Here is a 27,557-nt window from a genome sequence, read left to right as displayed (position 1 = left end):
GCTCGTAGCTATGCTCCCCAAATGCTCATAAATCCTGCCTCTCAGGATCTTCTCCATCAACTTACCAACCAAGACTCACAGGTCTAATAATTTCCTGGGCTATCTCTACTCCTTTTCCTGAATGATGGAACAACATCCGCAACCCTCCAATCCCTTGGAACCTCTCCCATTCCCAAAGATCATCACCAGAGGCTCAGCAATCTCCTCCCTCACCTCCCACAGTAGCCGGGGGTACACCTCGGCCGGTCCCGGTGACTTATCCAACTTGATGCTTTCCAAAAGCTCCAGCACATCCTCTTTCTTAATATCTTTATGCTCAAGCTTTTCAATCCACTACAAGTCATCCCTACAATCAGCAAGATCCTTTTCTGTGGTGAATACCAAAGCGAAGTATTCATTAAATACCTCTGCTATTTCCATCGGTTCCATACATACTTTTCCATTGTCACACTTGATCTCACATCTTATCTTCTTGCTCTTCATATACTTGTAGAATGCCTTGGGTTTTTCCTTAATCTTGTCCACCAAGGACTTCTCATGGCCCCTTCTGGCTCTCCTAATTTTATTCTTAAGCTACTTTCTGCTAGCCTTATAATCTTCAAGATCTCTATCATTACCTGGGTTTTTGAATTTCTCGTAAGATTTTCTTTTCTTCTTGACTAGATTTAGAACATCTTTTGTACCTCACGGTTCCTGTACCCTACCATCATTTCCCTGTCTCATTGGAATGTACCTTGCAGAACTCTACACCACATTTCTTCCGTACATTTCCCTGAGAACATCAGTTCCCAATTTATGCTTCCGAGTTCTTGCCTGATAGAATTGTGATCACTGTCTCCAAAAAGCTCTCCCACTGAGAGATCTGACACCTGACCAGGTTCATTTCCCGATACCAGATCAAGTACAGCCTCTCCTCTTTTAAGCTTATCTACATATTGTGTCAAGAAACCTTCCTGAACACATCTAACAAACTCCACCCCATCTAAACCCTGTGCTCTAGGGAGATGCCAATCAAAATAGGGGGAAATTCTGTTGAGGTTAAATATAGGACCAATAGAAAATGACTCTGGAGATATTGTAATGAGAGTTGCAGAGATGGCAGAGGCACTGAATGCGTATTTTGCATCAGTCTTCACAGTGGAAGACATCTTCAGTACTGAATACCGAATATTCAAGAGTGTCAAGGAAGTGAAGTATGTGCAGTAAAAATTATGATTGAGAAGGTGCTCAGGAAGCTTAATGGTTTGAGGGTGGCTAAATCTCCTGGACCTGATGGAATGCACCCTTAGGTTCTGAAGGAAATCGCTGGAGAGATTGCGGAGGCATTAACAATGATCTTACAAGAATTGATAGATCCTGGCATTGTACCGGATGACTAAAAAATTGCAAATATTATTCCGCAATTTAAGAAGGGTGGGAGGCAGAAGAAAGGGAACTATAGACCTGTTAGGCTGACATCAATGGTTGGGAAGTTGTTGGAATCGATTGTTAGGGATGAGATTACGAAGTATCTGGAGGCACATGACAAGATAGGCCAAAGCCAGCATGGTTTCCTGAAAGGAAAATCCTGCCTGATTAACCTAATGCAATTTTTTGAGGAAATTACAAGCAGGATAGACAAAGGAGATTCAGTAGGTGTGATGTACTTGGAATTTCAGAAGGCCTTTGACAAGGTGCCACACGTGAGGCTGCTTAGCAAGATAAGAGCCCATGGAATTACAGGGGAGTCACTAGCATGGGTGGAGCATTGGCTGATCAGGAGAAAACAGAGAGTGGGAATAAAGGGATCCTATTCTGGTTGCCGGTTACCAGTGGAGTTCCACAGTGGTCGGTGTTGGGAGCGTTGCTTTTGATGATGTATGTCAATGTCTTGGATTTGGTCACTTACATCTATTGTCCCAATTCCACAGGTGTTTATTTTGTCTTTGTCTTTTCCAAATGTTATGAAATAGTCTATTCTTGTATATACAGAATGTGGAGCAGAATAATGAGTGTAATCCCTTCTGTCAGGGAAAAGGTCCCTCCATATATCAATTAAACCAATATCCTCAAAAAGTGTGGTAACTTTCTTATGTAAAGATTTTGTTTCATAGGTTTTTCTATTGGAAGAGTCTAAGTTTGGTTGTAATTGTAAATTTAAGTCTTCCCCACATATCAGGCCTTCTGTTTCCGTTACCATAATACCAGTAATTTTCTGAAAGAAACCAATATCACTTCCCGGGGGTGCATATATATTCAATAGAGTAACTGAGTTGCCGTCTATATTCCCCCTTACCAGAATATATCTGCCTTCTTTATCTCCCATTTCAAATATTTTTTCAAAATATAGCTTACTTGAGATAAGAATAGCAACTCCTCTCCTATGCCCTGATTTATATGAGGAGAAAAACAGATTAGTGAAGCCCATTCTCTTTAGTTTTTTATGCTCATTATCACTTAAATGAGTTTCCTGTAAATATACTACATGGGCTTGTTCTTTTTTCATTTTGGATAAATTTCTCTTACGTCTGATTGGATTTAATAGCCCATTGACATTAAAAGAAATGAATTTTACCTTGTCCTTCGCCATCTGTATTTATCTGTCAATGTATCATTGAAATTAGAATAAAACTTAATCGATCTACTCCCTGAACAAATAAGAACCAAGAAACTCAAATAATAACAAAAAGGGCAACAAACGTGTGATTCCAAGGCTGAGGTCTCTAGTAAATGACCCTGCATTGAGCTAGAGGAAATGTCTAGCTGTGGGGGATAACCCCTCCCACTTGTGAGTTGAGGGCCCCCATTGCAGTATTCATAAAAGTCAGTGAACAAATCCATTACACAGAAAAGATTTCCCTGTGTCCTCCTATAAATACATATATATATGTGTATATACAAACCCCATTTCCAGAAAAGTTGGGATATTTTCCAAAAATACAAAAATCTATGATATGTTAATTCACGTGAACCTTTATTTAACTGACAAAAGTACAAAGAAAAGATTTTCAATAGTTTTACTGACCAACTTAATTGTATTTTGTAAATATACACAAATTTAGAATTTGATGGCTACAACGCACTCATCAAAAGTTGGGACAGAGGCATGTTTACCATTGTGTTGAATCACCTTTCCTTTTAATAACACTTTTTAATCATTTTGGAACTGAGGATACTAATTGTAGTAGATTTGCAATTGGACATTTTGTCCATTCTTGCTTGATATAAGACTTCAGCTGCTCCACAGTTCGTGGTCTCTGTTGTCTGATTCTCCTCTTCATGATACGCCATACATTTTCAATAGGAGATAGATCTGGACTGGCAGCAGGCCAGTCAAGCACACGCACTCTGTGTCTACAAAGCCATGCTGTTGTAGCCTGTACAGAATGTGGTCTGGCATTGTCCTGCTGAAATAAGCATGGATGTCCCGGGAAGAGACGTCGCCTTGATGGCAACATATGTCTCTCTAAAATCCTAATGTACGCCTCAGAGTCAAATGGTACCTTCACATACATGCAACTCACCCATGCCGTGGGCACTGATGCACCCCCATACCATCACAGATACTGGCTTTTGTACCTTTCGCTGGTAACAATCAGGATGGTCATTTTCATCTTTGGCACGGAGAACTCAGCGCCCGTTTTTTTTGAAAACTAGCTGAAATGTGGACTCATCTGACCACAGCACACTGTTCCACAGTCTTTTGGTCCAGCTGAGATGAGCTCGGGCCCAGAGAATTCACTGGCATTTCTGCATAGAGTTGATGTATGGCTTCCTCCTTGCGTAATACAGTTTCAAATTGCATTTCTGGATGCAGCGATGGACTGTGTTAAGTGACAATGGTTTTCCGAAGTACTCCTGAGCCCAGGTGGCTATAATTGTCACAGTAGCATGACAGTTTCTTAGGCAGTGCCGCCTGAGGGCTCGAAGATCACACGCATTCAACAGTGGTTTCCAACCTTGCCCTTTACGCACTGAGATGTCTCTGAATTCTCTGAATCTTGTCACAATATTATGTACTGTCGATGTTGAAAGACCTAAATTCTCTGCAATCTTGCATTGGGAAATGTTCCTTTTGAACTGACTAACAATTCTCTCACAAATTTTGGCACAAAGAGGTGAGCCACGACCCATCCTTGCTTGCAAAGACTGAGCCTTTGATGGATGTTATTTTTATACCCAGTCATGATACCTCACTTGCTACCAATTAGCCTGCTTAATGTGAAGTCTTCTAAACTGGTGTTACTTGAATATTCTGCACACTTTTCAATCTTATTTTAACTCTGTCCTAACTTTTGTTGAGTGTGTTACAGCCATTAAATTCTAGATTTGTGTATATTTACACAATATAATTAAGTTGGTCAGTAAAACTATTGAAAATCTTTTCTTTGTACTTTTGTCAGTTAAATAAAGGTTCACGTCAATTAACATAACACAGATTTTTGTTTTTATTGCATTTTGGAAAATATCCCAACTTTTCTGGAAATGGGGTTTATGTGTATGTGCACACATAAAGAAATATATATATATATATATATATATATACACACACATACCTACACACATATATATATACATACATACACACATATAGATATATACACACACACATTACACACATACACGCACACACACACACACACACACACACACATATATATATATTCTCATTTTGGTGGGGAAAAAGGGGTAAGTGAGCGAATAAAGAATAACAACTAAGTAATATAAAATCCACATTATAATAAGTATTTCTCGAGATAGGGATATCACCGTGTACTTCTGCTTCTGTTTAGCTTCTCAACATTTTTAAAGTTAGCCAAACCTCATGGCTCTTCTGAAGGGGGTGAGAACTGTCTTTGGGAAACTCCTAGTCTCTTCTTGATATGTTTCTCTCAGCCTCCTCCCATCTCCTGCCTTCTTGTTTCTCACACTATTTCCCAAGCTGAGTGGGACAATTCATCAGCCAGCCTTTCTTTTGTTTTGGTCATGCTGAGGGGCAACCCTCTGGCCTTCATCTCTGTAGTCGCCTCTTCCACTGTCTGGTACAACTGCGTCCCGTTGTCATAAAACACTCGAAGTTTAGCAGGGTACGGAGTTTGAAATCTAATCTTATTTTGCTTTAATACTCGCTTTACTTTGGAGTATTCTTTGCATTTCTGGAGGACCGTGGGGAGGGGGTAATCTTGGTCGAAATATATTAATTTATCCTCTAAAAACACTCTCTTCTTACCCCGGGCCCTTTGTAGAATCTCCGCCTTGGTGCTGTACCGAAGGAATTTAATTATTATTGAGCATGGCTTTCTATCCTGTGTAGGTTTCGGAACGAACACACGGTGTGCTCTTTCGACTTCCAGCTCCATAGCTGGGGGGGGGGTGGGATGATCCAGCGCGTCTCGCAGTAACTTTCCAACAAACTCCATCATAGACGGGCCCTCCGCTCCTTCGGGAACGTTGTAGATTCTGATATTTTTCCACCGTGATCTTCCCTCCAGGTCAAGCAGTTTACCTTCTTGTATTATTTTATTCTTGTATTATTTTTATTGTCTTGCTCAGTATCTGCTCCACATTTTGAACGTGATCTTCCACCTTCTCAATGCGAGTCTCTGCCACCGCTATTTTTTGATTAACACTGGCGAGCTCTGCCTTAATATCACGGAGCTGCTGCTTTATATCTTTCTGGACCTCCATTATTTCGAAAACATTCACCGCTTCGACTGAACGAGGCCCGGCAGCCGCCTCACTAGCACACGGTTGGGTCGGAGAGCCGCCTGCTGCACTCCTCTCGGACGCAGGCTCCACAGTGTTGCTTTTTTATTTCCATTTCTTCTCCCCATTCTTGCCCCTCTTTTCAGTTCAAATATTTTTCAAAAAATATTACATTTGATGGGCTAACGGGGCTTATTATGTGCTTTTCCGGAGGAGCTAGTGACTTAAGCTGCCATTCTCAATGATGACATCACCGGAAACCTGCTTTAACAAATTCAAACAAGTTTTACAGACATGGCTTGTCCTTATTATATCACACCACTGCCCATTCTTTAGTTTATATGTTCCCTTAGAAGGGATTCCAATTATTTTCCCACAAATAAATAAGTTAAAATAACTGGCCTGCAATGTCTTGATTTATCCCTTTTAATAATGGAAGTAGTACATCAATCTTCTAGCACCATTCCAGTAGCCAGGGGAGACTGAACTTCTTAAAATCAGGTCCCACCTTCCCCAGAACTGGTTTTATGCTCTCCCATCTACATTAGCTTCTAGGCAACACATTCATCTACTTATCTTTAAATTTCCCCCTACCCCCCACCCCATCTTCATCTGCACTCCACACCACTCTTATTTTGTTTCATGTTCCAACTTAATTTCCTATCAGATTCCATCGTTTGCAATCTTTCATTGCTTTCAAATATTTCTCCCAGTCTCTGTTACTATTACCACTCTTCCCTCCTCCAGCTGCCTATCACCCAGTCAAGGCCAGAGAGGGGAGACTGCCTTTTGATCACTGAAGGATTGCCATAATTTTTGTTAATTTTTTTTTGTGTGGAAAGCAGGGATTTGGGGGTTGATGATTGTGCTGCCATTCTTTTCTTTCTCAGTTTTGTGGCTATCTGGAGAAGAAGAATTTCAGAGTTGAATACTTTGATAATAAATAAATTTTGAACCCTTCCCACTAGGGTCTACCTATCATTTTCAGAACTTGCTCCACCCTCCCCATCACCTGTTTTTACTGGCTATGTCTTCTCTACACTTGCAATCCAGATGGAGGATCTTAACCTGAAATGCTATCTGTCTACCTCATTCCACAGACACTGCTTGACCCATTGAGTTCTTCCAGCATTTTTGTTTTTAGATTTTTGTACTTCCTGCCATATTGAACTGCTTATAATATAGGAATAATTACCTTTATAGGCTCTGTTTTATAATCTATTTCCTAGCACCTTAAAATCTATCTGTCGGACTTCAGTTCTTTCCCTATGTTAGTACCAATGTGGACAGCCTCTGTCTGTTCACTCTCCTTCAGAATATTAGAAGGGAGCCACCGATCACAACAGCACAGAAACAGGCCTTCTGGCTCACCTAGTCAGCACCAAACCATTAATCTGCCTAGTTATGCACTAGGACCATAACCCTCTCTTCCCCTCCCATCCATGTGCCTATCCAAATTTCTCTTAAATGTTGAAATCAACCTAGCATCCATCACTTACACTGGCAGCTTATTCCACACTCTCAACACTCTGATTGAAGAAGTTCCTCTTAAATATTTCACCCTTCACCCATAACCTATGACCTCCAGTTGCAGTTTCACCCAACTTCAGAGTTAAAAGCCTACTTGCATTCACCCTGACTATACCCCTCATGTTTTTGTATACCTCAATCAATTCTTCCCTTGATCTTCTACGGTCAAGGAAATGAAGTCCTAACATAAGTCCTCAAGTCCTCAAGTCCTGGCAACGTCCTTGTAAATATTTTATGCCTTCATTCAATCTTATTACATCTTTCCTACAAGTAGGTGACCAAACCTGGACACAATACTCCAACTCAGCCTGATTATAACATCCCTTGGACAGGTTGGGTGAATGGGCAGATGCATGGCAGATGCAGTTTAATGTGGATAAATGTGAGGTTATTCACTTTGGTGGCAAGAACAGGAAGGTAGATTACTATCTGAATGGTGTCAAGTTAGGAAAAGGGGAAGTACAATGAGATCTAGGTGTCCTTGTTTATCGGTCACTGAAAGTCAGCATGCAGGTACAGAAGGCAGTGAAGAAAGCTAATGGCATGTTGGCCTTCATAACAAGGGAAGTTGAGTATAGGAGCAAAGAGGTCCTTCTGCAGTTGTACAGGGCCCTGGTGAGACCACACCTGGAGTATTGTGTTCAGTTTTGGTCTCCAAATTTGAGGAAGGACATTCTTGCCATTGAGGGAGTGCAGAGTAGGTTCACGAGATTAATTCCTGGGATGGTGGGACTGTCATATGTTGAAAGATTGGAGCGACTGGGCTTGTATACACTGGAAGGATGAGAGGGGATCTGATTGAAACATCTAAGATTATTAAAGGATTGGACACGCTAAAGGTAGGAAACATTTTCCTGATGTTGGGGGAGTCCAGTACCAGAGGTTACAGTTTAAGAATAAGGAGCAGGCCATTTAGAACAGAGCTGAGGTAAAAACGGAGTTGAGCAAACAGCTTTCCTTATGACTCTATCTACCTGTGCCATCGCTTGATGAAATTATGGATCTGTATTCCCAGATCCCTCTGTTCCATCACACTCCATGTGCCATTGCTTGATTTGTAAGACCTATGCTGGTTGGTCCTCCCCAAGTGTAACGCGTCACACTTGATGAAATTAAATTCCATCGCCATTTTTCAGTCCATTTTCCCTACTGGTCCAGATCCTGCCACAAGTTTCCCCCCAGTCTTGGTGTCATCCACAGATTTGCTGATCTAGTATACCACATCATCATCGAGATTGTTGATATAGATAACAAACAACACTGGACTCAGCACTGATCCCTGCGACATACCCTAGTCATAGGCTTCCAATCAGAGAGGTAACCCTCTCCAATCACTCTCAGGCTTCTTCCATGAAGCCAATGTCTAATCCAATTTGCTACTTCATCTTGAATGCTGAGTGACTTCTTATGCAGAACCTTGTCAAAGGTCTTGCTAAAGTCTATGCAGACAGCATCCACTGCCTTACCTTCAACAACTTTCCTGGTAACTTCCATAAAAAACTCTGTAAGATTGGTTAGACACAACTTAACATGCACAAAGCCATTTGGACTATCCCTAATCAGTCCCAGTCCAACCTAATACTTAGATATCCGGTCACTTAGCATACCTTCCAATAACTTTCCCACTACTGATGTCAGGCACAATGACCTACAATTTACTGGTTTAGTTTTTGACCCTTTCTGAAACAATGGAACAATATCAGCTATCCTCCAATCCTCTGGTACCTCACCTGTTGCTAAGGATGTTTTAAATATTTCTGATAGGGCCCCTGAAATTTCTGAACTCAACTCCCACATGGTTCAAAGGAACACATTTTCAGGCCCTGGGGATTTATCTGCAGTTATTTGCCTCAAGACAACCTACACCTCTTCCTCTTGTAATCTGCATAGTGTCCATGATCTTGCTGCTGCACCCCTCACATATACAAACTCTGTATCCACCTCCTGAATAAATACAGATGCAGCAAATCCCCTATTTCTTTCAGCTCCAAACATTGATTAACATTCTGATCTCCCAGAGGACCAATTTTGAACCTTGCTATCCTTTTGTTCTTAATATATCTGTTGTAGCTCTTAGAATTCTGCCTCATCTTGTCTGCTAGAGCAATCTCATGTCTTCTTTTAGCCCTCCTGATTTCCTTCTGAAGTGTTCTCTTGCATTTCTTATACTCTTCAAGTACCTCATCTGTTCCTATCTGCCTACACCTGCTATGAACCTTCTTTTCTTTTCCTTAACCAGGACCTCAATATCTCTTGTTATCCTTGATTTTAACTTTGAAAGGAACATAAAAACTCTATACTCTCAAATTTTCACTTTTGAAGGCCTCCCAGTTACCAAGTACATCTTTACCAGAAAACATACTCTAATAAGAGATCAAGCATTGCACTGTCACTACTTAGAACTTCTATGTACTGATTAAGGATTAAATCTAACTTCTTTTTATTGGTCCCTGCCAAGTGCCTAACTATGAACAATCCAATGTGACACACAAATAGTTGCCAACTGCCCCCACTCATTTCTTTTAAACTCAATCTCCCTCTATGCAATCTGTGTCTCCTCAGGATTGCGGCACACAAGAAGAGCCAACAATCCCAGGTGAGCTCATCCATGATGTGAATTCCCAGGATCTTGGTACACTTAACTCTCTCTATGGAAGAGCCATGTATTCCCAGAGGGGGGTGGTTCATCTGCACCTTCCCGAAGCCCAGTGAAGCTGAGAGAAAGGCTTTAACGTGCCCCATGACCTGCTGCTCAAAGCTTTTCATAATGGTAGATGTTAATGCCACTGGATGATACTCATTTAGACAGGTTACTGTCACCTTCTTTGGCACAGGAATGATAGCTGCTGCCTTGAAAACTGAGGGAACAATGGATTGTTCCGGAGAGATTTTGAATATACCTGCCTGCACCTCAGTCAGCTGGGCTGCACAGTCTTTCAGAACCCGACCTTGTACATTATCAGACTCTGCAGCTTTGTGTGGGCTGACTCCGGCCAGGGTCTTCCTCACCTCAGCTTCCACCAAATGGAGTGTCTGCTTCCCTGGCGGGAAGGGTGCCTTCCTCACCAGCACTTTGTTTTGTGTATCAAACCGGGCGTCAAAGACATTCAGCTTCTCAGGGTGTGAAGCATATTGGGCTCTGAGGGTAGATTTGAATCTTTTGAATTCCCTGCCACATTTACCTCATGTCTCTGGTATCGCAGAAATCATTGTAAGCTCTCTGAGAATGCTCTCATTTCACCTTCCCGATGGAGCGGGAAAGCACAGTCTGTGCTTCCTTGAGAGCTGCCGCTTCTGATCTAAAGGCAGCATCATGATCCTTCAGCCTGGTTTGAGCCTCTGCAGTAAGCCATGGCTTTTGATTTGCCCTCACATGGACGTGTTTTGTGATGGTAACATCTTCAGTACTCTTGTCAGAATCCACATATTCCTCAAAGTTAACATGATTGCCATAGATAGCAGCTTCTCTGAACATCCTCCAATTCATATTTGGGCTTTGGCTTTGAGTTTACTTCAAGCAAGGCATATCTCATGGTAGCGTGATGACGTATGCAACTAACATATTTTTACAGATAACCTGCAATTAATTATACAAACAACCAAGAATGCATAATCAAGCAATATATTTACACGAAACCCTAATTATTGAACTATTATATGCACAGCAGGGATAAAAGGTGAGCTGTTGTGATGGGGGTTTCATTGGTTATGGGAAAGGAGATTCTGTGAATGAGAATGAGATTCCCAGATGGTGTGTTGCCTCCCGGGTACCAGGGTTAGGGACATCTTGAATTGAGCCTGCAGCATTCTTAAGTGGGAAGGTGAGCAGCTAGAGGTCGTGGTCTATGGAGGTAGCAATGAATTGGGTAGGATGGATGACGAGATACTGCAAAGTGAGTTCAGGGAGGTAGGTGCTAAGTTAAAGTTCAGAACCTGCATGGTTGTTATCTCAGGATCACTACCCCTGCAATGAGTTAGTGAGAACGGGAACAGGAGGATCACAGTGTGTAACACATGACTAAGGAGTCTGTGCAGGAGGAAGGGCTTCCAATTTTTGGATCATTGGGCTCTCTTTCAGGGAAGGTGGGATCTGTACAGAAGGGATGGATTTACATAAACTGGAGGAGGACTAATATCTTAGTGGAGGCGTTTGTACACAGCTGGGGGTGGGGGGAAGGGGTTTAAACTAGAGTCACAGGGGAATGGAAACCAGTGGAGTGGTTGAGGAGAAAGATGTTGCTAAGCCTACACACAAAGTCACGAATCAAAAGTTGAGCATGAAAGGACTATTGTTCTGGGCTGCGTACATTTCAATGCATAGAGTATTGTAGGAAAGGTGGATGAGCTTAGGGCATGGATCAACATGTCAAATTATGACACTTTAGCCATTAGTGAGACTTGTTTGCAGGAAAAACAGGACTGGCTGCTCACTGTTCTGATGTTCCGTTGATTTAGACGTGATAGAGTAGGACTGATTAAGGGGGGAGGGTTGGCATTACTAGTCAGGGAAATTGTCGCGGCAGTGCTCATTCAGGACAGACTGTACAGCTCATCTTGTGAGGCTTTATGGGTAGAAATGAGGAGTAAGAAATGGTATAACCAAGTTAATGGGCTTATATTATAGACTACCCAATAGTATGCAGTATTTAGAGGAGCAAATCTGTATTTGCATTTGTAGACCAAATGTTCTTCATCTTCTCAGTGCTATCCTTGACCCTGGAGGATAAGATATAATTCAATAACCTTAGAAACACATCAGAGTCTTACTAACAATATGATTTTTGCATCCTTGGTTTTTCTCCACCATTTCTAGTTTTTAAGCCATCCCTTGGCCCTGATATGGCAAAATACTGGCATCATCACTGATATTCAGATCTAGTTCTCTGAAGTCTCCTAAATCAGTTGCCTGCTTCTATGCCTGTTCACTTAAGCTTCAGGTGAAGCCTAAAGGACAAAATCATCACAATGAAACATTGTCAATGAGCTTATCCGGTAGGTTTCATATATCATTTGCTTGAGGTGATTTGGGCCTCTGTGCTCTTCTTCCTATGGTGGGCCCTCTTCTAATTTGTCCTCCAATTTGACACTAAGTTCTTGATAACTGAACAGGTGTTATTTGCTCCAGTGCATCACAGTATTACCTTGAATGGAAGACATGAAGGATATTGAGTTACCATTTTTAGAGGATCTAGGGATGGAGGAGATGAAGGACTACCATTGGTAAGTGAGGGATAAGGGATGATGTAAAAGGGATGTATCTGTGTGGGAATAGTAGAGTAGATGGAATAACAGTTTGTATGATTAAAGGATAGTGCATATGTTTGTATGTGTATGTGTATTTATATATATATATGTGTGTGTGTGTGTATATCTTTAGACAACTAGGGAGGTAATGTTGCAGCTATGTAGGACACTGGTCAGACCCCACTTGGAGTACTGTGCTCAGTTCTGGTAGCCTCACTATAAGCAGGATGTGGAAACTATAGAAAAGGTGCAGAGGAGATTTACAATGATGTTGCCTGGATTGGGGAGCATGCCTTATGAGAATAGGTTGAGTGAACTCAGCCTTTTCTCCTTGGAGTGACAGAGGATTAGATGTGAACTGATAGAGGTGTATAAGATGATAAGAGGCATTGATCGTGTGGATAGTCAGAGGCTTTTTCCCGGGGTTGAAATGGCTAGCACGAGAAGGCACAGGTTTAAGATGCTGGGGAATAGGTACAGAGGAGATGTCAGGGGTAAGTTTTTTACTCAGAGAGTGGTGAGTGCATGGAATGGGCTGCCAGCGACGGTGGTGGAGACGGATACGATAGGGTCTTTTAAGAGACTCCTGGACAGGTACATGGAGCTCTGAAAAATAGAGGGCTATGGGTAACTCTAGGTAATTTCTAAGGTAAGGACATGTTCGGCACAGCTTTGTAGGCCAAAGGGACTGTATTGTGCTGTAAGTTTTCTATGTTTCTATGTTTCTAATTAGAGTAACATTTATAATGGTGGGCTGTTAACCTCCACATATCTTTTAAGTTCATTAACTTTCCTCTGCCATATCCTGTGTTGCATGGATTCTTCTTTCTGTTGGAGATCATTGGTGTTACCTCCCATTAGATTCTTCCAACTGTGGCTGGTACCAACTGCACTGCTTTCCTTCCCCACGATCCTGGAATATAAGTCATCCTTATTGGCGTGCCTCTTTCAGAGAATATAGTACTCTCTTCCTCTCTTCAATGGCAGCCATGTGGAATGCAACAAAGTGTCAGCAACTGATTGGTCTTATTGGAAGCCACCCATCTTCCATTTCAGTACTAAATTCTGGGTGTAAACTATCCTAATGTAGATTTGTTGAGTAATTTTTGGTTTGAGTTATGCACCAATCAAAATAGAAACTTAGATTTTGAAATTGTACTCATGTGATTGTCTTAAACACAATTAAAGCATTACAATTACAGCTGAAAAATATTGACCATCAAATTATAATTCAAGAGCTATCATGAGTTTTTGAGACAAATACATTCCATTTCTAAATACTATAGTATTTTAGCAACACACACAAAATGCTGGAGGAATTCAGCATGCCAGGCAGCATCTATGGAAAAAAGTACAGTTGACGTTTCGGGCCAGGACCCTTCACATTTTTAAGGCTTTTGCAGAATTCTTGTTAAAATAACAAATTAATATATGTTTTCTTACAGAGCTGTGTAGCGTTTAACCAACAAGAATTCTTGGAAGATATTCAGCTGAAACCATGTTTTGCAATTTAAACAGGATTTTGTGTGACTTTTAATCAGTTTTAATTATCTATGTGTTTGTTGAGAAGGAAAATATTTGGTTTTGTTCTGTCTGAGTTCCTTCCTTAATTGAAAACTTAATTGAAAGCTAATAATGACAGAAAAAAAACTGTGAAATAATAGAGGTCTATTTTATATATTAAACTTCTATTTGTGAATTATAAGCATTCAAAATGTAATGATCAAGGGATGGGTATTTTTCATCATGAAATGTAACACAGATGCTGAAATCCTCCAGTATTTTGTGTGTATTGCTTGGATTTCCAGCATCTGCAGATTCTCTCTTGTTTATGATTTTATAAATGTTTATTTACATTTGTCACAAATTTGCATTTTTCCCCTTCAGATGTTGGATTAGCTTTAATTAGAATCAGAATCAAGTTTAATATTACTGGTGTAGTCACACGCAATGCGCTACTAAAGAAACACATGGAGGCAGAGAGAGCTGAACTCAGAATGCCTTTACTGATTCAAAATCGCGCGCTTAAATCTCCCCTCCCATGGGCCCCTGAGACCCACGGGGTGGATGTGACATCAGACTGTCCCCGGAAGGTCCGCCCCGAGTGGGTAGTTCCAAACGCGTTACCGCGTGTCTGCCCGCGACTCCTGATGGCGGTTCGAGTCCCACAAGTGCGGGCCGCCACACCACTACCCCCCAGAAACGTCCATTGGAGGAGTGGAGCCCCCAGTCTGTGTGGCTTGCCTGGGTGGCCGACCTTGCCAGCGCGGTGCAGGTACCCTCACTGGTTGTTCAATGTCCAAGTGCGGCAGTTTGAGACGGTCCACTGTAAAAGCCTCTTCCTGGCCACCCATCTCCATGACACATGTGGTTCTGTTGTGCTGGATCACTTTGAAGGGTCCCTCATATGGCCACAGTAGAGGTGACCTGTGCATGCCCCTGTGAATAAAAACATACTCACAGTCTCAGAGGTCTTTAGGGGTGAAGGATGGCGTGGGACCATGCCTGGAGATCGGGACCGGTGCCAGGGTCTCTACCTTGTCCCACAGCCTCGTTAGCACCTTTGCTGGAGTTTCTTCCGAACCTCAGGCCTCTGTTAGGAACTCACCTGGGACCGTAGACCAATTCTGCCAAGGAGGTGTCCAGGACCTCCTTGGGGGCTGTGCGGATACCCAGTAGGACCCAGGGAAGCTCATCTGTCCAGTTGGGGCCCCTGAGGCGTGCCATCAGGGCCGACTTGAGATGCCGGTGGAATCGCTCTACCAAATCATTGGACTGGGGATGATACACTGTGGTGTGATGCAGCTGGGTGCCCAGGAGCTGCGCCAATGCTGTCCACAAACCAGATGTGAACTACGCCCCTCTGTCGGAGGTGATGTCCGTTGGGATGCCGAACCTGGCGATTCAGTTTGCAATGAACGTCCCGGCGCAGGACTCAGTGGACATGTCTGCGAGCGGTACGGCTTCCAGCCTTCTGGTGAACCTGCCTACCATGGTAAAGATATACCTGTCACCCTGGGAGACTGGCAGGGGGCCAACACTGTCCACGTGGATGTGTTGGAACCTCCTGTGCGTCGACTAGAACTGCTGGAGGGGAGCCTTCACATGCCGCTGGACTTTGGCGGTCTGGCGGTGTACGCAGGTCCTGGCCCAGTGTCAGACCTGTTTGCGCAAACCGTGCCAGACGAATCTGTCCACTACCAGCTTGACGGACACCCAGATGGATGGATGGGCCAGGTTGTGCAGCGTGTCGAACACCCAGCTGCTGGTACCACGGGTCGGGGTTTGCCGGTAGACATGTCGCACAGGAGTTGATCCGTTGCTGGGCCGATGGAGATGTCCTCCATCTGGAGCCCCGAAACGGCGGTGCGGTATGCCGGGAACTCGGTGTCCGGCCGTTGTGCTTCCATCAGTGCTGCGTAGTCTATTCCTGAGGACGATATGCCTACTGAGTGGAGGCAGGGGTGAGACAGTGTGTCGGCAATGACATTGTTCTTCCCTGCGATGTGGCCGACGTCTGTGGTGAATTCTGAAATAAAGGACAGGTGCCTCTGCTGCCGAGCCGACTATGGGTCTGATACCTTGGCCAGTGTGAAGGTGAGGGGCTTATGGCCCGTATACATGGTGAACTCCCTTCTCTCGAAGAAGTACCGGAAATGCCAGACAGCCAGGTAGAGCACAAGCAACTCTCTGTCGAAGCCTCTGTACTTCACCTCTGCTGGCCGTAGGTGCCGGCTGAAGAAAGCGGGTGGTCGCCACTGGTCCTCGACCAGCTGCTCCAGGACTCCGCCAACTGCCATGTCGGAAGTGTCAACTGTGAGCGCCGTGGGTACATCAACTCTCGGGTGAACTAGGAGGGCTGCCTTTGCCAGCGCCTCCTTGGTCTGCTCGAACGCCTCCATGGGCTCGACATCCCATGCCACTTCTTTGGCCTTGCCGGCCATCAGGCTGAACAAGGGTCTCATGATACGGGCCACCGCTGGCACGAACCGATGATAAAAGTTGACCATCCCTATGAACTCCTGCAGGCCCTTGACTGTGCCGGGCCTGGGGAACTGGCGGATGGCCTGGACCTTGTCCGGTAGGGGAACTGTGCCACGTTGGTTGACTCTGTGGCCCAAGAAGTCAATCTCCGTCAGCTTGAACTGGCACTTTGCCGGATTGATTGCCAGTCCGTGGTCGCTCAGGCATTGGCAGAGCTGGCGCAAATGTGCCACGTGCTCTTGGTGTGACTGCTGTCCAAGTAATTGAAAACAAAATCCAGGCCGCGTGCCACTGAGTCCATGAGCCTTTGGAAAGTTTGGGCTGCATTCTTGAGACCGAAAGGCATCCTCAGGAATTCGAACAAGCTGAACGGGGTGATGAGGGCTGTCTTGGGCACGTTGTCGGGGTGCACTGGGATCTGATGGTATCCCCTGACCAGGTCGATTTTTGAGAAGATGGTCACTCTGTGCAGGTTCGCTGTGAAGACCTGAATGTGGGGTACTGGGTATCTGTTGGCGGTTGTGGCTTTGTTGAGCCTTCTGTAGTCTCCACAGGGCCTCCACCCTCCTGCGGACTTGGGCACCACGTGCAGCGGGGATGTCCACGGGCTGTCTGAGCGGCATACGATTACCATCTCTTCCATCTTACGGAACTCCTCCTTGGCAAGGTGGAGCTTGTCGGGTGGGAGCCTGCGAGCTCGGGCGTGCAGCGGCGGTCCTTGCGTGGGGATGGGGTGCTGCATGTCGTGGTTGGGGTCGGCCGTGGAGAACTGCGGGGTGTCTATGGAGGGGAATTCTGCCAACACCCTGGTGAATTCATTACCTGAAGGGGTCACGGAATCCAGGTGGAGGGCCAGTAGCTTGGCTTCTCCGAGCTGGAAAGTCTGGAACGTCTCGGCATGGACCAAACGCCAGCCTTTTAGGTCGACCAGGAGGCAGTTGGCTCGTAGGATATCTGCCCCTAGTAGTGGCTGTGACACCACTGCCGACGTGAAAGTCCAAGTGAAATGGCTGGACCCGAAATGCAGTGAGATAGTTTGCAGGCTGTACGTATGAATACTGGTGCCATTTGCAGCGGTGAGTTCAGGGTCTGGGACCGCGTTACAAGTGTCCATGTTCAAGGTGGGGAGTACGCTGACTTCGGACCCAGGTCTACCAGGAAGCGCCGCCTGGAATGTTGGTCTCAGAGGTACAGGAGGCTGTCTCAGTGGCCAGCCGTCGTAGCCATCAGTGATGGCTGGCCACGGCGTTTCCCGGAAAAGCACATGGTGGATGGTAACGGTGCGCTCCTGAGCCCCATCTTTGGTGATAGAAACACCATTGTTCCGAACTATCGTCTTTATCCCCCATGGGTCACGACGGCTTCGGTTGCAGGGTCTGAGCTTTGGGGCGCACGATCGTGGCTAGGCCAATGGAGGCTGCTCCACGTTGCTTACTCTGCCAAAGGACATCTGCTTTGGCCACGACCCAGCATGCGTTACTGAAATACTCACTCACGAGGAGGAGGTGAATGTTCTCTGGCATTTGCTTGAGGAACAATTGTTCAAATAAGAGGCACGGCTTATGGCCATCCATGAGCGTCAGCATATCATTCATGTGTTGGGATGGCGTGCGGTTGCCCAGGCCGTCCATGTGTGGGAGCCGCGCAGGCCAATCGCGGCAGAAGAGTCTGAAGGTACGGATCAGAAGAACCTTAAGCTTAGTGTACCTGTCCTCCATTGGTGGCTGGTATAGTAAGTTGATGATCCGGCCTGCTGTCTCCTGGTCGAGCGTGCTGATAACGTAGTAGCACCGTGTGGTGTCGGCTGTAATGTCTCTGATATTGAACTGGGCCTCAGCCTGCTCGAACCAAACGTGGGGCTGAGTGGCCAGAAAGTCGGGAGCTTCAGAGAGACCACGTTGTGTGAGTTGCTCAAACTCATGGCGGGTCGCTGAGTCGCCGGCTCCAGATGCCGTCTGGAACGTCGGGGTCACCAATGTAGTCACATGCAACGCACTACTAAAGAAACAACGGAGGGAGAGAGAGCTGAGCTCAGAATGCCTTTACTGAGACAAAACCACACGCTTAAATCTCCCCTCCCATGGGCCCCTGCAACCCATCAGACTGTCCCTGGAAGGTCCACCCCGAGTGGGTAGTTCCAAACACGCTACTACGTGTCTGCCCGCAGCTCCCGATGGCGGTTCAAGTCCAATATGTGCGGGCCACCACACTAATATATGTAGTGAAACTTGTCAATGATATGGCAGCAGTATAACAAAATACATGATAAATAAATGTAAAGAAAAAAAACTGAGTTACATTAAGTGTATATATCGGCTACATGGAACATCTATGTAAGCCTACAATGGTATAACTCTTCAATGTTTCCTACACTTTATCAATGACTGCATTGGTGCTGCTTCCTGCACCCATGCTGAGCTCATTAACTTCATCAACCTTGTCTCCAACTTTCACCCTGCCCTCAAATTTACTTGGTGCACTTCTGACATCCTTTTGTTAATCTCTCTGTATCTGTCTCTGCAGACAGCTTATCTACTGATATCCATATAAACCCACTGACACTCACAGCTATTTGGACTATACCTCTTCCCACCCTGCTAATGGTAAAAATGCCATCCCCAATTCTCAATTCCTCCAACTCCACTGCATCTGCTCTCAAGATGAGACTTTCATTCTAGAACAAAGGAGATGTCCTCCTTCTTCAATGAAAATGGCTTCCCTTCCTCCATCAGCAACACTGCCCTCAACCGCATCTCTTCCATTTTGCGCATGTCTGCCGTCACCCCATCCTCCCACTACCCCACCAGGGAAAGGGTTCTTCTTGTCCTCATCTAACACCCACCAGCCTCCACTTCCAGCACATAATTCTCTGAAACTTCCACCATCTCCAATGGGATCCCTCCACCAAGCATACCTTTTCCCCCTACCCACTTTCTGCTTTCCACAAGGTTTGCTCCTTCTCCATTCATCCCTCCCCACTGACCTCCCTCCTGGCACTTACCCTTGCAAGCAGAACAAGTGTTACACCTGCCCCTACAACTCCTCCCTCACTATCATTCAGGGCTCCAAACAGTTCTTCCAGGTAAAGCGACATTTCACCTGTGAGTTTGTTTGTTTGTACACCTGTGATACTGTATCGGATGCTCCCAGTGTGGCCGCTTGTATATTAGTGAGACCTGATGTAGATTGGGAGACTGCTTCACCAAGCACTTATGCTTCATCCACCAGAAAAAGCTGGTTCTCTCAGCAGCCACATATATAATTCCACTTCCCATTCCTATTCCGACATGTCAGTCCATGGCCTCCTCTACTGCTGCAATGAGGCCACACTCAACTTGGAGGTGCAACACCTTATATTCCAGCTGGGTAGTCTCCTATCTGATGGCATAAAGTTCAATTTCTCAAACTTCCGGTTATCCCCCCACCCCCCCCCCCCACCACCTCCTTCACCATTCCCCAATTTCCAATTCCCTCTCTCATCTTATCTTCTTACCTACTCATTACCTCCCTCTGGTGCTCCTTCCCCCTTCACTTTTCTTTCTTCCGTAGCCTTCTGTCCTCTCCTATCATATCGCCCCATCTCCAGCCTTTTATCTCTTTCACCATTTGACTTCTCAGATTTTTACTTCACCTCTACACCCTTCCTCGTTTCACCTATCACTTTGTATTTATTCCTCTCATCCACTCACTTTCTTACTCTGAATCCTTACCCTAATTTCTCCAGTCTTGATGAAAGGTCTCAGCACAAAACATTGACTGTATTCTTTTCTATAGATACTGCCTGACCTACTGAGTCCTTCAAGCATTTTGCGTGTGTTGCTCGAATTTCCAGCATCTGCAGATTTTCTCTTGTCAGAAATAAAAGAAGTAGTGAGGGAGTCCTCATGGGTTCAATGTCCATTTAGAAATCAAATGGCAGGTGGGCAGAAGCTGTTCCTGAATCACCGAATGAGTGCCTCCTTCCTGACAGTAACAATAAAAAGAGGGCATGTCCTGGGTGGTGGGGATCCTGAATGATGGATGCCTCTTTCCTGAGTCAACACTCCTTGAGATGTCTTGGATGCTAAGGAGGCTAATTTTACAAGTTTCTGCAACTTACTTTAATCTAATGCTGTAGTCCCCAATACCAGATAGGGAGGGATGCAGCCAATCAGAGTGATCTCGACAGTAGACTTGTAGAAGTTTTTGAGTGTTTTGGATGACAAACTAAATCTCCTCAAACTTTTAATAAACTATCGCTGCTGTCTTGACTTCTTTATAGCTGCATCAACATGTTGTATCCAGGTTAGGTTCTCAGAGGTATTGACACCCAGGAACCTGAATTAACTTTAATTAGGAATTTTTGAGTTGGTGTCTACAAATTCCAGTATAAACAATCCAAACATTTGAAATATTGAATTTGGCTCAGACTTAATTGGTGTGCTTTTTTTTAAAAAGGTTTATTCCTCTCACATAGAGACATAGAACTTCATTTTCATATAACGCATTTAACTATACGATGGTTCATAGGATACCTTCCTTAGTCTGTCCTAGTGTTATTTATGTTTGATTTTTGTGCAAGCTTTACATAAAGGTCCTTAGATGTGATAATTAAAATATTTACCCATTAGCACACTTGTTTATGAATTATTTAAGTTCTTGTGAATTAATTAAAAATAAACTGCATTATTTGGCATTTTGCATTCACCTAAAGCTAATACCATAGAAAGTTATTGTGAAGGGAGGGGACAATGATGATGAAGTCAGCACAAGTACAGGAAAGTGTAACCTGTTTCGTTGACACTGACATGAACGAACTGCTAATAGGAGAGAGAGAGAGATTCTAAATGCCAAGGGGACCAGGAAGCCAACAAAAAAAAAATTATCATCATGGATAAGAGGTAACCAGACAGATCACTATCCATAAATGATACTCTGAGTATCTGATCAAAGTACCTGAGACATTTTTAAGGACTTCGTACATCCAGTCCAGATTGAAGAAAATGCAAATAAATTAGTGCATTTGTAAATAACAAAGAAAGTATAATAAGGATAGAATGTGACACAGTTCAACTGGAAAGTTAGAGAGAGCAGTGGCAGATTGAATTTAATCCAGACAGACAAGCTTTTGAATCAATGCACTTTGGGAAGTCAAATTCTGGTAGGATATCTGGAGTAAATGGCAGGACAGATGTAGGGTATAAGTCCATAGCTCACTGAAAGCAACAACAGAGTGTTGTTGGATAGTGAAGAGGTATGTGTGCTTTTGTAGGCTGATGCACTGAACATGAGAGCAGGGGCATCATATTACAAATGTACAAAGCAGTGGTGAGACCATGTATAGTCTGGTTGCTCTACTGCTGGAAGGACGTGGTACCAATAAAGAGAGTACAGAAAGGATTTGCCAGGATGTTGCCTGGAATGAAGGTTTGCAGTTATAGGGATTTAATAGGTTGGGTTTGTTCTCCTGGAATGTTGGAGTCTAATAGGCAGGAAGGTAAGGGAGGTGAGGTAGCGCTCTTAATTAAGGATAAGATCAGGGCGATAGTGAGACACAATATAAGATCTAAGGAGCAGAATGTTGAAGCCATCTGGGTAGGCATTACGAATAATAAAGAGAAAATATCACTAGTGGGAGTTGTCTATAGGCCACCAAATAATAACATTACAGTGGCACAAACAATAAACCGAGAAATATCTGAGCTATGTCTGAATGGAACAGCAGTTATCATGTGGGACTTTAACTTACACATAGATAGGGTGAATCAGATTGGTCGAGGCAGTCTTGAGGAGGACTTTATAGAATGCATACATGGTAACTTTCTTGAACAGCATGTGACTGAGCCTACAAGGGAACATGCTATCTTGGGTCTTGTCTAATTTGAGACAGGTCAAATTAGCAATCTTGTAGCTGGGGATCCTCTTGGAAAGAGTGATCACAGTAAGACTGAGTTTCTTACACAAGTGGAGGGTGCAATAGTTCAACCCAAAACCAGTGTATTATACCTAAACAAGGGAGACTACAATGGGATGAATGAGGAGTTGGAAAGGGTAGACTGGGAACACAGGCTATATGGTGGGATGGCTGAGCAGCAGTGGAACACTTTCAAAGAGATTTTTCACGGTGCTTAACAAAAGTATATTTCAGTTAAAAGCAAGGACAATAAGGGTGGGGAGAGCCAGCCCTGGATAACTAAGGAAATAAAGGAAGGCATCAAACTAAGAGTTTGTGCATACAAAGTTGCCAAGAGTAGTGGGAAACTGGAAAATTGGCAAAACTTCAAAAAGCAACAAAGAAGCACACAGCAAGCAATACATAAAAGGAAGATAGATTATGAAAATAAGCTGGCACAAAATATAAACATGGATAGTATAAGTCTTCATAATTATATAAAGCGAAAAAGGGTGGCCAAAGGGAACGTAAGTCCTTTGGAGGACGAGAAGGGGGAATTGATATTGGGTAATGAGGAAATGGCTGAGATTTCGAATGACTATCTTGCATCAGTCCTCAATGTGGAGGACACATCTAACGTGCAGAAGAAAGATGATATGGATGTGATGAGAGGTGAGGATCTCGAAACAATAGCAATCGCTAAAGAGGTAATGCTGAACAGACTCATGGGTCTAAAAACAGACAAGTCTCTGGTCCTGATGGAATGTATCCCTGGGTACGGAAAGAAATGGCAAAGGTTACAGTAGAGGCTTTGGTGATAATTTACCAAAATTCTGTGGACGCTGGGTAGGTCCCGGTGGAATAGAAGAAGACGAATGTCATGCCACTGTTCAAAAAAGGATGTAGGCAAAAGGCAGGTAACTATCAGCCGGTTAGATTAACATCTGTAGTTGGGGAATTGCTTGAAACTATCATGAAAGAAGAAATAGCGAGGCATCTGGAAAGAAATGGATCTATCAGGCAGATGTAGCATAGATTCAGCAAAGACAGGTCCTGTTTGACAAACTTACTGGAGCTCTTTGAGGATAGAACAAGCGCAGTGGATAGTGGGGAACAAATGGGCATTATTTACTTAGATTTCCATTAAATAAGGCATTCAATAAGGTGAATGAGTATTATCTTAGAAGAATCATCAATCCTCAGCACTGTCAATTACAGAAAGGATAGGCTACATGTACTGATCTCCAAATGACGTCTATAAGTCATTCGTAATAACATATATAGGGAAAGCATGTAGTCACATTATTGTCATCCCTCTGTTAATCCCAATCTTCTCATCTCTTCAAAACTTAAAAGTCAGTACCAAGCAAAACAACATCTAATTATTTTTATTCATCTAAAGAAGTGTCAGAAATGATCTGCATGAATTTGAATGCTGGATGGAAATTAGTAACGAAGACAATAAAATTGATAAGCCTTGTATGGGTGTAGGAAGCAGCATCAGTGTAGTCATCACTGTAATGGAGAAAGAGTTGGGAATGCTACCAGAAGAGGTTTGGAACAGACACTAGCCAATGCAACGGCTAGGGCCCATTATGTTGCTGAACTTCTCCATGCCCACTGGCACCTCAGACAGGCTTTTTGGCAGACTAGACAATGCCCGAATACATTGCCATGCCCATTAGGCTTAATAGCACCCACCTGAGTCCTCCAAATTAGAACTAGTGTGCATGCATAGCCTCTGAAGTGTTGAAGGAAGACACAGACTGCCCTTTCCTCTGGCTTTATTGCATTCCACTTATGATGATGATTTATAACATGCAACTGAATTTCTGTGTGAAGTGAGAGATGCTTGTGAATTCTGGGGAAGTCATATCTGAATTAGGAGTATAATTATTGACAGATGAAGGTTATATAATTATAGAATAATTTAATTGTGCAGCACAGAATGGGCTCCCTCAGCCTAACTTATTCATACCACTCATGATGCCTATAACATTCATCCCATTTGCCCACAGTCGGCCTATATCCTCTTTATGCCTTTTCAATCAATCTGTTTAAATGGATTTTTAAATGTAGTTACACTTACATCTGCCACCTCCTCTGACAGTTCACTCCAGATAACCACAATCATGAGAGGAAAATATTACCCTCAGATTTACTTTAAACTTGTTTCCTTTCACATTGAGCTTTTTCCCTCTAGTTCTGGAGACCCCTGACCTAAGGGATAAAAAGATTTTGACTATCTATCCCATCTATGTCCCCCCAACATTTAAATCCTCCAAAAGAACATAAAAACATAAGAAATAAGAGCTGGACTAGGCCATCTGGCCCATCAGCCTGCTCTGCCATTCAATGAAATAATGGCTGATCTGACCATGGACTCATCTCCACTGACTTGTCTTTTCCCCATAACCCTTAATTTCCCAACTATACCAAAATCTATCCAAGCTAGTCTTAAGTATATTTACTGAGGTAGCCTCCACTGCTTCATTGGGCAAAGAATACCACAGGTTCTCCACTCTTTGGGAAAGGCAGTTCCTTCTCATCTCTGTCCTAAATCTACTCCGCTGAATCTCACCTCCATAAGCTTTCCTCTTGCTGAGGTAAACTACCAGAACACATCTGTTGTGTGCAAGGCAAAATCCTTCAGGAAGTGTATTCATTAGACTAAATTTTATGAATTTATTAATAATATTTACATTAAAACATATAGTGAAACATGCATGCATTAACAAATAACACAATCTATGGATGTACTAGGGAGATATCACCACACATTCTGGTGCCAACGTTGTATCCCCAGAATGTTCAGCAGAACAACGCAGAACGAACATACAACAAGCAATAACAGCAAAACAAACCTCTTTCCTGGCTCCCGACCCACCCCACCCCCCCACCCCCCACACACACAGACAGGACTCCAACCCCAGGATAAGCTGCCTCCATGAGTTCAACCTCCAGAATTAAGTGTCATGCAGTGCAGTAGGAAAAAGTGAGACTGAATTCATAATTTCACAGACTATCAAAATACTTAATGGAATGAAATGGTCAGAACCTCCATTCAAAAGATGGATGAAAGCTAATAAGTAAGTCACACAAGTCCCATACTTGCACACATCCTATTGTCTTGTTGCATCTAAAAGTAGCAATATTATAGTCATCACAATAAGTACTTGTTTAGTACGTACCTACAAGAAGACAAACTGGTAACAAAAGTAGGAGGCTAACTTATTTCAGTGATGCCTCATTTTCCTTTTGCAGTATTCTACAGTCTCACTAAGAAAGTAGGGAACAATGGTGTTTTGACCATGGACCATGGGCCAAAAGTACATCAGCAACATGTAACTCAGTATGTTAAGCACTATCATATTAACAGCATAACTTTGCCTGTATTGAACACAGAAAGTTTCAGAAATACTCAGCAAATCAAGCATCATCTGTGAAAAGAGAAACAGCAGCCAGGAACCCTCATCAGAACTGGCTTCACTGTGTGACATTGATTAAAGAAAATTATGCCATACATTGTTTTTCCTTTCTCCTTATGATAGCAAAGGCAGTTATTCATCTCAATGAGATCATCTAAAAGGAGAGAGAATACAAGTGGGTGCAGAGTATGTTCTAGTGCATGACTCACAAAGAACTGGGCAGCAGTCACATTGAGTAGCTCAGAAGGCAAGTGGCATTTTGCCCTTTATTGCGATGGGATTGAAGTTTAAACATGGAGGTGCTTTGATGCAATTATGCAGAATGTTGCTGAGGCCTCACCTGGAATACTGTGTATATTTTTGTCTCTCATCCTAAAAAGAGGTAAAGTAACATTGGAAGCAGTACAAAGGAGATACAATAGACTAATTCTTGGGATGAGAGTGTGGTGAATCTCTGGCATTCTTTGCCCATGTGAGTGGTGGAAGCTGGATCATTAGAAATATTTGAAATAGAAGTGTACAAAAAATTTGATGGGTAGAAGGATATGGAGAAATGACACAGAAGAATATTTGAGTCCAGCATGGATGAACCATCTAGCACAGCACATAATGATGATGATTGTTCAGCCATGATGACGTTAAATAGCCGCCTGCTGCTCTTGTTTCCTTGTGTTCTTCTTTTTGTACTGGTACTCCAATCCCATCAATTTAATTCCTGGAGTTAATTTTGTGCAGCCTATTCTTTCCACTTCCTGTTAATACACGCTTGATTCTGTCACGAGCCATTAACACTAGGAACAATTTACAGTAGTGAATTAACCTGCAGCACAGGAGGAAGCAAGAGCACCATGTGGTCACAGGAAGAATACACAAACTTAACACAGACAGCACCAGAGGTTGGGTTTGAACCTGAGTAGCTAGAGGTGTGAGACAGGTTAAATATCAATGACTAGATGTAAATCCAAAAAAATCTGGAATATCTCCTGTGGCTGAGCCCAAATTAAAATGTTTTTAGCATTATAGTAATTCAGTGGGGAACACTATGTGAGCATAATTTGGTTAACATAAAATATTATATATGGTCTGTGCTTTGCCTCATTTAATATAATATGGGAAAGCATAAATCCAGATCAAATTGGTCTGGAACTTATTACAGCTCACAATTGTGATTGCATTTGCCTCAGGAGTCTCTATGGAATTGGCCATTATCTTGGGCAAATTTAACACTTACGACAGGTATCGCTTATGATCTAGGTCTGGTACGAATTAGTCTCTACTAAAGTGCCTTTATATTGAATTATAATTTAATTCTAGGTCAACTTAATATCATACTTTTCTAGCAATTACTTTGACTTTAAATCATAAACATAAAAACTGCAGAATTAAGAGATTTATGCAAGTTAAAATAGCACTTGGCTGAAACTAGTGAAGATTAACAGAAAAAAAACTCCTAATGTGGAAACAAATCCTGCATAACAACTGATTTTCTCCAGGAAATTCATCACAACTATCATCCTCAGTTTCCTCTTCTAGTGATAAAAGTGATATCTTGAATTACAGATTAGATTTTATCCATCTAGTGGTATAACGGACTTGGTGATCCGCTGAAATTTGCCTGCATCCTATCTTTGCTACATTATGACATGCAAGGTGTGATTTTGACCTTTAAACTGCGTAGGTTGATGTCAAGCAATGCTATATTTTCACCTAGCCAGTACAATCAGCAAATCAGCAGATCAGACAGCCTCTACAGAGGAAATGGACAATAAAGATTTCAGGTTGAGGCTCTCCATCTGGACTGGAAAGGAATGGGT

The 27,557-nt window shown here is 43.3% G+C and overlaps 1 long non-coding RNA gene across 1 annotated transcript in view; it reads right to left on the bottom strand.

The window, feature by feature from the left end:
- Nucleotides 1-10,697: 10,697 nt before the first annotated feature.
- Nucleotides 10,698-27,557, bottom strand: part of LOC132404915 (uncharacterized) — a 52,321-nt gene continuing 35,461 nt past the window's right edge. The window contains exon 3 of the long non-coding RNA XR_009515705.1: nucleotides 10,698-10,792. This is a non-coding gene — a long non-coding RNA (uncharacterized LOC132404915). The remainder of the gene's footprint in view (nucleotides 10,793-27,557) is intronic.

This window comes from Hypanus sabinus, chromosome 14, assembly GCF_030144855.1.
Source record: "Hypanus sabinus isolate sHypSab1 chromosome 14, sHypSab1.hap1, whole genome shotgun sequence".
NCBI classification, from domain to species: Eukaryota; Metazoa; Chordata; class Chondrichthyes; order Myliobatiformes; family Dasyatidae; genus Hypanus; species Hypanus sabinus.
Note: the sequence above shows the minus strand (reverse complement) of the source record. Positions and strands in the feature narration are given on the sequence as shown.